Genomic DNA, 11,854 nt, shown 5'->3' on the forward strand with positions numbered 1-11,854 from the left:
TTTTTTTTTTTTTTTTTTTTTTTTTTTTGAGACGGAGTCTCGCTGTGCTCCCAGGCTGGAGTGCAGTGGCGTGATCTCGGCTCACTGCAAGCTCCGCCTCCCGGGTTCACGCCATTCTCCCGCCTCAGCCTCCCGAGTAGCTGAGACTACAGGCGCCCACCACCACGCCCGGCTAGTTTTTTGTATTTTTAGTAGAGACGGGGTTTCACCATGTTAGCCAGGATAGTCTCGATCTCCTGACCTCGTGATCCGCCCGCCTCGGCCTCCCAAAGTGCTGGAATTACAGGCGTGAGCCACCGCGCCCGGCAAAACTAACTCTTAAAAGATGATCCCTGTGGCTGAGAGAAGCTGGCGGGCGGATCACAGGTCAAGAGATCGAGACCATCCTAGCCAAAATGGTGAAACCCCGTCTCTATTAAAAATACAAAAATTAGCCGGGCGTGGTGGCGGGCACCTGTAGTCCCAGCTACTAGGGAGGCTGAGGCAGGAGAACGGCGGGAACCCGGGAGGCGGAGCTTGCAATGAGCCGAGATCGCGCCACTGCACTCCAGCCTGGGCGACAGAAGGAGACTCCGTCTCAAAAAAAAAAAAAAAAAAAAAAAGATAATCCCCGTGGCTGAGAGAAAAAGGCAGAATCATCTTCAACTGTGCTCCAAATAATTGTATTTCTGGTTACAAATCATGTACCTTCAGTCATAACAACGTAAACCCAGTTTTGTTAATGAGTGATGAGATTTAAAGGTGTTCTAAAGCAGTTAGCAGTTACAGGATTTTGACAGTTGGAGAAAGTTTGGCAGTATACAAGTGTGCCATATATTACATCTGACGTTCAAAGCCACCCACCCATTTTCAAGTATTTGATAGACGTCAGGACGCTCTGCCCAAGCCTAAAGAAAGAGGAATAACAAACCACCGTTCTCATTCTTCAGCTTACTAAAGTGGAGACGCCGGGGATCGAACCCGGGACCTCGTGCGTGCAAAGCGCGCGCTCTACCACTGAGCTACATCCCCCGAATCCTGACACTTTCTTTTCCTTTTGTTAACTCATATAGCTCTTAACAACATTGAGTAGCGCTACACAATTCCGTCGGCTTTTTCAATTTATATTCATAGAAAATCAACTCTGTTCAACAAATTATTATTAATACTATACATAACTTCCCTGTGTTTTCCCTAAATTTCATTTACCACAAACAGTTTATAAGTGTCGATTTATGTTAAGTTTGTTCCCTTTTTCTAGTAAGGTAGCTTCTGGAGCGCAGAGGCTCATTGCGCTCGCTGGAGGGGACCGTTGAGTATTTCCCGGAACCGTTTTATTAGCTCAGCCTTGGACATAAGTCCTTTTATCCTTCAGCAATAAAAACATGGCCCTTTCTCCCCGCTCTCGGGCGGTTAATTTTAACCCGCAGATCGCAGTTTCAGCGGACTAACACTCCTCGAAGACCATGCCTCGCCTCTGCCTTCTTAGGATTCAGCTTGGGGTGGTCCGTTGACTTCTCCGGTGAGCTCCCAGCGTTTGCGGCCGCGTCACATCGCCAACCTGTGCCTCGCCCTGCCTCTCATCCCCGTTTTCTTTCTTGCCCGCGTAAGTGTGGCGGACAGGGATCCTATTCCCTGCCTTCCATCCCGCCCCTTCCTCCTCGTCGCGGACTCCTTGTCCTCGCAAGTTCACCTCCCCGTGGAGGACCTCCTCTCTCTGTCATTGGAACAAACCTTGCTCGGTCGTCAGTGTGGATGTCCCCGGGTCCCCTAGAGCACTCGAAATCTCCCCCAAAACACCAGAGAGCAGCGGTGGGTGCCCTGCCCCTTCCTGTTGTACCCCTCTGGCCGCTAGAAAATCAATGTGAACAAAAAGGCAAAAGCTAAGATGAAACCTTTTGAATCAAGTAAAAGAGGCCTGCAAATAAATAAATATAAATATCTAGAAATAAGCAAAGAGAGCCGAACTGGAGGATAAAAACTTCGGCTCTTTGCTTATTTCTCCCGCCGCGCTTCTCTGCATCCCAGACTAACTCTCTTCCACCCACCACCTGCCGCTCCTCGCGGCAGCAGGTGGTTCCTTAACAGACCGCAGCGGGTGGTAGAGAGATCTGGGTGACCTGACTCGGGCGTCCATCACCCGGCCTGGGCTGCGGGACACGCTGGTAACCAACAGGCCCATGCAGGTTTAGCCCTGCGTGTTTAGTGAAAGTTGCCTAGCACCTCGAGGCGTCCCTGATTCTCCTGCTGCCTGCAAAGGGCTGGTCTCTCCTCGGGGGTATGGGGAGCAGGGACGGCAGCCGTCGCCGCACCGCAAGCCAACATGCAAATGCGTTAACTCTGTCCGCCCCAGCTCGGTGTTGGGGTGTGCTTCTGAGGGATAGGAGCTCTCTGCAATGTCCGTGGCAGCGGCCAGACCGCAGCTGCCTCTTCCTCTTCGTCCAAATTCCACCCTTCCCGCTTCCTGCCGGCGAGGAAAATGTATCTCAGAAACCCCAAGAGAGGAGGAACGCCCAGGGCTGGGAGACCTTTCGCTCCGCGGCTGTGCGGTAGCTCTCCTCTAGCGGTAGGAAGAGGATCTGCGGCCGCAGTTTGCCTTGGGGGCCATAGTTATCTCTTCCAATGGAGCCACCGCTTCCCTCCTTGCTTCTCTCCCGCCTCGGTCCGGGATCACCAGCCTGGTCCTTGGAACATCTTGCCAGCGGGGACAGTTGGCGCCGGGACTCTAAGGGGGCACGTGCTCGAGGTCACTCGGCTCTGATATGGGGTAGTGGTTGGGCTTGGGAGGCGTTGCGAACGTTGTTTGGGATAAGCTTAGTTGCAATTTTGGCATCCGAGCGCAAGACACCTCCTCCCCGCCAAAGGGGCAGGAATCTTCTGGAACCCAGAGGCAGAGGCCTCCCCTCTCGCGTGCGTTTGCAGTGGCGCTGAATGTTCTCCCGGCTTCTTTCGCTTTGTGGCTGGGGCTCCTTTGATGCTGGGTCAACTATCAGACACGTGTGTCCCTTCCTCTTCTCCCTGCTAGCAAGTCTGACTGATTTATCCTTTTGGGTCACAGGCTTGTCTCAAAGATGAAACCTGCACGATTGAGAACACCTGGCGCGGACAATGAAAATGCGAATGGTTCCCGGACTCTCTTGCTCCTCTCCTACTCAGATCGACCTATCAATTTCCAAGCTAAAATGGCTCGACAGGTGTGAATGGGGGATTTTTGTTTTGCTTTGTTTTACCCCCAGAGGAAATCAGCTTAGCTATAACACGATGCTAACAACCCCGTTGGCTTGTATCGGCCTCATCCAAGATCTTGGGAAGGCTCCCAGGCAATGTGTTCATGTGTTCAGCTGTATACATCTGCAAAATTTGTGACAACAAAATTTTAACCATAACCAAGGTTCGATTCCAGAAGCTTATACACGGGCTGACACATCCAATAAAGGCGGCAAGAGTGCAAATGACCTACTCCCCACCCGGACACCAGGGAGTGAGGGGAGAATCACAAGTGGAAACTTTGTTGGCCCTGTAGTTGGAGGGAAGCACACTTTAAATCCTTCAGCTAAGATCCACTGGAGGGCAAGCCGGGTGCTAGCAGTCAGTAATACAGCTTTAATACCGCCTTAAAACCATACATTAAAATTGCCGGAGCTAAAGAAGGTAGTAGTTGGATCTTGGGAGGTGTTCTTCAAAGCAGGCCTCAGTGGACTGGATACAGCAGCTACAGAGTAGCTCTTGATTCTTCCTTATTGATTTGCTAACTGAGGGCATGATTAAGAGAAGCAGACCTTAGTGTTCCTAGAATGCTCCTAGACTGATGTTCTTGGGCTAGGGTAAGACAGATCAGAACAAACCTCAAGAACATTTTCAGTAATGAAGCGTGGAAGACAGAGAACCAAAGAACATCAAACTCCCTTCTTAGCACCAAAAGTGGAAATTGACTGGTGCACTGAGGCCTTATTCTCCTAGCCTTTTCTGAGAAGGCTGTCTTTGGTTTCCAGTAAGAGAAGACGAAAGGGCACCACCAGGAGGAAAGCCTGCAGCTTTGTTGGACACAAGACCCTGACATTGAAAAAATGGATGTGCTGTTACCTCTTTCTCCAATCTATGTGTGGTAATATCTGGCCATTTTTAGTGGTGGAGTAGTTTTTCTGATGAATTCTGATAAGGAACAAGACTAGTACATGATAACAGTTACATGACCCTGGTTGACCCCCAAATGGTCAATTCTTAGTTTCCAAATTCTTAGTGGATCAGCATCCCTCCTACCCCCAAGATTGAGCACTGCCAGGTCTAAATGCCCATCAACATGTGTACTGCCTTGACTCACCTGGGAGTTGCTTACCTTTAGGCCTTTGAATTCCATTCAAGGTGGGGATCTGGGATTGCAATGGTCCCCCACGTATAAGGAATTCCTTGCAAGTTGGGCCAGGGCATCATAAACTTCATGATTTAGACCATGCCCTTTGTGCCATGGCTACTAGCGACTGGATGGTTGAGTGAAGTCTTGCACTGGACAGTTCAGCTTAGAGCCTGGAAGGAGCGAGAGAACCATGGTAGAAAGTGTGCTAAGAGCAAGGAGAAAAAAATGTATAGAGTCTGTGGTTAGTGGCACTTCATATGTATTTATGAAACTAAACTGACTTTAAGAAATGTTTTCCCAGAATTAAGCAAGCCTAAATCCCCTCAGCTAATTTTGTTGTTGTTGTTTTGTTTTGTTTTGTTGTTTTTGAGACAGAGTCTCGCTCTGTCACCCAGGCTGGAGTGCAGTGGTGCAATCTCAGCTCACTGCAACCTCCATCTTCCAGGTTCAAGCGATTCTCCTGCCTCAGCCTCCCGAGTACCTGGGACTGCAAGCACCCACCACCACACCCGGGTAATTTTTGTATTTTTAGTAGAGACGGAGTTTCGCCGTGTTGGCCAGGCTGATCTCAAACTCCTGACTTCAAATGATCTACCCACCTGGGCCTCCCAAAGTGCTGGGATTATAGGCATGAGCTACCACACCCAGCCCCCTTAGTTAATATTTTGAGAGAGACTTTGGTAAAGATTAGAGAACAAATCTTCCTTCCTGCCTCCCTTCCTCCTTTCATCCCTTTCTCTCTTCCTTCAGTGTGACTTGGTATAGAGCATATGGTTCGCAAGCATAAGGTCTTAAGTCCAATCCCTGGTATGTTTGCATTGCAGGGCAAATACCTGTAGATCTGCTTTATGTCGCTTTTTGCTTTTTGAAAAAAACCAGTTTTGTTTATTTTAGGAAATGAACACGTTTGGGAGGTTTTGGGGGGTTGGGTTGTTTAATTGTTTGATTGTTTTTTCTCCAGCTGGAAACAGGACAGCTCAATTTCTTAATGATTAAAGGGAAGATCAGGGTGTAAACAACCAGAGTCTTCAGTAGCACTCTGTTGTCTCCAGGAACTTCTTGTCTCCCTCCAGGTTCCTGCAGCCCCTCTGGCAACCAAACTGAATGGATTGGAGGTTTTGGGGTAGAGGGGGTTAAGCCCCTGTCCTGCTGCACCTGCACTGGGCTGACCCAGAGAACTACATGTTCAGGAAGAATGAGTTCCTGTCATCTTGCACTTATCTCTCCACCTGGCCGAGTCTGGTGGGTTCCATTCCTAGTTAATCTTGCTTGTGAAAACCATCGCAGTTTTGAATTATGGGTCTGTGTCTTCACACTAATCTCTAGCTCTCAAACTGCCTCTGTGTGGAATTTTTTTCAACTTCTGTTCTTCCTTTTTCAAAATATCTGCACCCTTCCTTGTTCTCCCCCTTATTCACTACTGCAAGGAAAGTTTTAAAGAGACCAGTTGTGGCAAATGGGACCACATAAAAGGCACTCAAAAGGGCAATGTCCCACAAAAATTCTCTCACTAGCAGGAATTTGAGATATCAAGGGAAATTCAACCAACACAAGTACATTTTTAGGTTTTTAGCTTCATATATTAAAATCTGCCATTTTGGGCCAGGCGTGGTGGCTCATGCCTGTAATCCCATCACTTTGGGAGGCCAAGGCGGGCAGATCACGAGGTCAGGAGTTCAAGACCAGCCTGACTAATATAGCCTGTCTCTACTAAAAATACAAAAATTAGTCGGGCATGGTGGCACGCGCCTGTAATCCCAGTTACTAGGGAAGCTGAGGCAGGGCAATTGCTTGAACCCAGGAGGTGGAGGTTGCAGTGAGCCAAGATCATGCCACTGCACTCTAGCCTGGGCAACAGAGCAAGACTCTGTCTCAAAAAAAAAAAAAAAATTCTGCCATTTTAGACAACTGTGATGCATTCTAGGTCTGAAAGGTCTTAGCTTTCCTTGTTTTTGTTTTTGCCTTTTTGTTGTTGTTGTTGTTTGTTTGACTTTGGTTTTTTAGACTTTATTTGTTTGGAACAGTTTTAGGTTCACAACAAAATTGAGAGGAAGCCACAGAGAAATCTCATATAATCCCTGTCCACACACATGCATAGCTCCCCTCTCATCAACATCGCCAATACAGTGATGTATTTGTTAAAATTGATGGCCTAAATTGACACATCAGTATTACTCAAAGTCCATAGTTTACAATAGGGTTTACTCTTGGTGTTGTACATTTTATGGGTTTGGATAAATATATAATGACATACATCCACCATTATAGTATACAGAGTATTTTCGCTGAGCTAAAAATCCTTTGTGCTCCACCAATTAATCAGTTCCTCCCTCTCCCTCTAACCCTTGGCAACTTCTGATCTTTTACTATCTCTATAGCTTTGCCTTTTCCAGAATACCATATATTTGGAATCATACAGTATGTAACTTTTTCAGATTGGCTTCTTTCACCTAATAATATGGTGTATGTTTCCTCCATGTCTTTTCATGGCTTGATAACTCATTTCTTTTTTTTTTTAGCACTGAATGATATTCCGTGGTCTGGATGTGCCACAGTTTGTTTATTCACCTACAGAAGGAAATCTTGGTTGTTTCCAAGTTTGGGCAATTACGAATGAAGCTGCTATAGACATATACGTGTAAGTTTTTATGTGTACATATGTTTTCAGATTCTCTGGTTAGAGACTAAGGAGTATAATTGCTGACTTGTATGGTAAATGTATATTTAATTTTGTAAGAAACTGCTAAAGTCTTTCAAAGACGTCATGCCATTTTGTATTTCCATCAACAATGAATTCGAGTTCCTATTTTTTGACATCCTCAACAGTATTTGGTATTGTCAGGGTTCTGGATTTTGGTCATTCTAATAGGTGTGTGTGTTGTCTCTTGTTTTAATTTGCACTTATCTGATGGGATATGATGTGGAGCATCTTTTCACAGGCTTAGTTGCTACTTGTTTTGGGTTTGTTTCTTTTCAGTCTTTCTTCTCTTTGTTTTTCGGTTTTGGAAATTTCTACTGATATATCCTTAAGTTCAAAGCTTCTTTCTTCAGCCATATGAAGTGTACTAATAAGCCCATCAACATCATTCATCATTTCTGTTACAGCATTTTATTTTTATCTCTAGCATTTCTTTTTGGTTGTTTCTTAAAATTTCCATCTCTTTGCTTACATTGCCCATCTGTTCTTGCATGCTGTCTAATTTATCCGTTAGAGTCCTTAGCATATAATCATAGTTGTTTTGAATTCCCCATCTGGTAATCCCAAGATCCCTGCCCATGTCTGTTTCTGAGGCTTGCTTTCCATCTTCAAGCTGTTTTTTGTTTTTTTTTTTTTTTTTTTTTTTTGCCTTTTAGTTTGCCTTGTAACTTTTTTCTTGATAGCTCAACATGATACACTGGGTTAAAGGAACTGCTACAAATAGATCTTTAGTAATGTGAGGGCAAGATGCAGGGGGACAGGAAGATTTCTGCAGTCCTCCAATTAGGCCTGTGTTTTAGTAAGCCTGCGTGTCTGCACTGTGAATCATACTAGTGTTGCTTAGTTGTTTTTCTCTTCCCTTAAGGGGACAGGATGGCTAGAGTGGACTGGAGTTAAATATTTCCCTTCCATGACATGGAAGGTTAGAGCTGTCTGGGTTGGGTATTTTCCTCCCCTCAGAGCTGATAAAACCTAAGCAGGTTAGGCTCTGATTAACCAGTTTCTCCTGAGGGCAGAACTTATTAAGACAAACAGGTGCTATTCAAAATAGTCCTTTTTCCTCTCCCCATGTGGAAGCACAAGGGGATTTTTCTCTAATATTTACCGTGATAATCTGGTCAAGTTCCTGTAAGTAAAACACACAAAAGCATGGGGGCCTTGCTGTGACTGGGTCCCCCTGGAGTTTTTAACTCTCAGACTTGTGTACACCTAGTCTCCAGCAATTCATTGATTAGAATTCAGGTTTTCTTACCTAGGCAATGGTTCCCACAGATGTTTCTGCTCCAGTATGCTGTGATTTTCGGTGTCTGTCTGTCTCTCCAATTTGGGGGGGCACCAGTTTCCTCTGTGACCTATTTTCTTTTATGAATCTAAAAAGTTATTGATTTTTCACTTCCTTCAGCTTTTCAATTGTTGTTAGAGCAAAGTGGCAACATCCAAGCCACTTACATGCAGAACCCCAAACTGGAAATCCAAACTGTTTTTACTCAGTTTTATTTTCCTCTCTTCTCCTCTTTTTTTTTTTTTTTTTAAATCCCAATGAATTGTACCTCTATTATATGTACGGTTGTTTCAAAGAAAAAAAAAAAACATGGATGGGCGCGGTGGCTCACACCTGTAGTCCTAACACTTTGGGAGATGGCGGTGGGCGGATTGCCTGAACTCAGGAGTTCAAGACTAGCCTGGCCAACATGGTGAAACCTCGTCTCCTTTAAAAATACAAAAATCAGCCCAATGTGGTGGCATGTGCCTATAATCCCAGCTACTCGGGAGGCTGAGGCAGGAGAATCACTTGAACCCGGAAGGCAGAGGTTGCAGTGAACTGAGAGCCTGCCACTGCACTCCAGCCTGAGTGACAGAACAGAACTCCATCTCAAAAAAAAAACCCTCAAAAAACAAAACAAACAAAAAACATGAAACAAAATGTATTTTGAAGTACAAAGGGCCAAAGCGCTATGGTGCAATATTGATATTTGTAGACATTCAGAAATGTGGCTAAAAGGAGAAATCTGACAGCCCCTGAAAATTTCAGCATAACACAAATTGACTTGTTTTCAAATAGATTTGGTGATTTTTTTTTTTTTTAATGCAGGTTTTAATTTCAGCCTTCTATTATCACATACCTCTTTTTAAGATTTCCAGTTCTAGGCCGGGCACGGTGGCTCATGCCTGTAATCCCAGCACTTTGAGAGGCCGAGGTGGGGGATCACTTGAGGTCAGGAGTTCGAGACAAGCCTGACCAACATGGTGAAACCCCCTCTCTACTAAAAATACAAATATTAGCCAGGCGCGGTGGTGGGCCCCTGTAATCCTGGCTACTCGGGAGACTGAGACAGAAGAATTGCTTGAACCCGGGAGGTGGAGGGTGCAGTGAGCCAAGATCGTGCCACTGCACTCCAGCCTAGGTGACAGAGCAAGACTCCATCTCGAGGAAAAAAAAAAAAAGAAAGATTTACAGTTCTAGTCATAACAAGCTTTCTGTAACACTCATTGGATTAGGCAAAGATTGTGTCAGTCATTTTGCAAATGTGTTAATCTTCAAAAATAGGCTATAAAAGTATAAAACTATGAAAACAAAATCTAGATTATGTACATGTGGCTCAGCTGTGAACAGAAAAAAAGGTCAATAGTGTACAGTTTCCTGATACAAAGCACTTCATTGCAATGCCAGCAGGCTGATCTCAAATGAGGTCTCCCTTGTAACACAAGAGCTAAGATATATTAGTCTGTTCTCATACTGGAACAAAGAACTACCTGAGACTGGGTAATTTATGAAGAAAAAAGGTTTAAATTGACTCACAGTTTCACATGCTTAACAGGAAGCATGACTGGGAAGCCTCAGGAAACTTACAATCATAGCAGAAGGTGAAGGGGAAGCAAGCACATCTTACCAGACGGACCAGGTAAGAGGGGTGGGGGAGGTGCCACACACATTTAAACGATCAGATCTCCAGATCTGATATCACTATCAGGAGAACAGGAAGGTGGAAACTGCACCCATGATCCAATCACCTCCCACCAGGACCCTGCTCCAATTCCACATGAGATTTGGGCTGGGACACAGATCCAAACCATATCACAAGACTTCTGTCAAGGACACCTTGTATTGCATAATTAAAATAAAAATAGGATTATTTTACGATTTTATCCTTGCTCTATGGAGAAGAGCAGAGCCAGAAAAATTAACAGTGAAAATTTATTTTTTAAACAGTTTCTTAGTAAAATATTTTGTGGTTGCTAAACCCATGTACTACTGCATAAACTCAGCCATGGTCAACACTTTAAAGAAACAAAAGTTTAAACTCTCTAGGAAGCCAGCAGGTGGACATCCTCTCTAAAGCCTAAATTGCATGTGCACTGAGACAAACGTTGCTGCTTCAAAACAACCAAAATTGGGAAAATAACTGAGGTCCAGAAACAAATTCTCTTTCTCCTGACTCCTCTTCTCCTCTCAATATGGTGGATAGATTCTTTAATGTTCAAAGGCTTTCAAATATAAACAGAAATATCTGCTACTGTTTGTCTAATACACAAGTAATTTTTAAAATAGTCACATACTATTTTCACAATATATTAAAAATCACTTTTATTTCCCTCACAAGTTTAAATGTTTTAATACACACACATAAAAATTCAGGTCTAATATGTCAAATTATTTTATTTTAAAATGCTAGAAACACCTTAGTACTGTGCTAATGTTAGAAAATGAAACAGCAGGCCGGGCGCAGGGGCTCACACCTGTAATCCCAGCTCTTTGGGAGGCCGAGGTGGGTGGATCACCTGAGGTCAGAAGTTCAAGACCAGCCTGGTCCGCATGGTGAAACCTCATCTCTACTAAATATACAAAAATTAGCCGGGCGTGGTGGCAGTCGCCTGTAATCCCAGCTACTCCAGAGGCTGAGGCAGGAGAATTGCTTGAACCCGGGAGGCGAAGGTTGCAGTGAGCCAAGATGGCGCCATTGCACTCCAGCCTGGGCAACAAGAGCAAAAACTTTGTCTCAAAAAAAAAAAAAAGAAAGAAAGAAAGAAAACGAAACAGCAATGTTGTATTCATCACTACCTTACATCAGCGGTTCTCAAACGTAAGCATGTACCAGAATCACCCTCAAGGCTTACTAAAACATAGATTACTGAGCCCTACTTCCACAGTCCCTGACTCATAGGTCTGGAGTAGGCCCAGAGAATTTGTATTTTTAGTAAGATCCTAGGTGATGCCGATGCTGTTGTTCTGAGGACTACACTTTGAGATCTATTGCCTGACACTGAATTCTGTTTCTCACATTTTGTAACCCAGATTTATATTTGAATATTCACATTTCTCTTATGCTTTTTATTCAACAAGATACAGATTTACTCATCCAATCTACTGAGTGGGATTTTTCTTTTTAGACTAGGCGGAGGGTTGGTCTATGGAGAATTCCAAGACCAAAACCTAAGACTGGGTATGCCTTACAAGATGAATCTATCCCAGTACTTTAACCCGCCGAACATCAGGAAATTTCCCAGTGGTTTGCTGTAACCATCTATGGTTCTACTTTTTTTTATTCTGCCCTTTTCAGATGACTGGATCTGAATGACTTATATACATAGTCCTGCTCGGATAAAAGCCAGTTTTGCAACCGCTTGTTCTGTGTTGGGCCTGGTGAGTTTCCAATTACTCTAACGGATTTAGTAACATTCATTTAAATCTTCTTTCTCACACTCATAACCTGCAAAATTCACACAATTCTTGCACGAGAAACTATTTAAAACTTATTTTGGGGGAAAAAAATTGATCGAATACAGTGTATTTTAAGAAATTTTGTTGGGAAAATATTCTTCCT

At 44.3% G+C, this 11,854-nt stretch overlaps 1 non-coding gene across 1 annotated transcript; it reads right to left on the reverse strand.

Annotated features, from left to right (window-relative positions):
• Positions 1–939: 939 nt before the first annotated feature.
• Positions 940–1,011, reverse strand: TRNAA-UGC. The gene has a single exon. It is a non-coding gene; the product is annotated as a tRNA-Ala (tRNA).
• Positions 1,012–11,854: the final 10,843 nt, after the last annotated feature.

Source organism: Theropithecus gelada, chromosome 4, assembly GCF_003255815.1.
Source record: "Theropithecus gelada isolate Dixy chromosome 4, Tgel_1.0, whole genome shotgun sequence".
Taxonomy (NCBI): domain Eukaryota; kingdom Metazoa; phylum Chordata; class Mammalia; order Primates; family Cercopithecidae; genus Theropithecus; species Theropithecus gelada.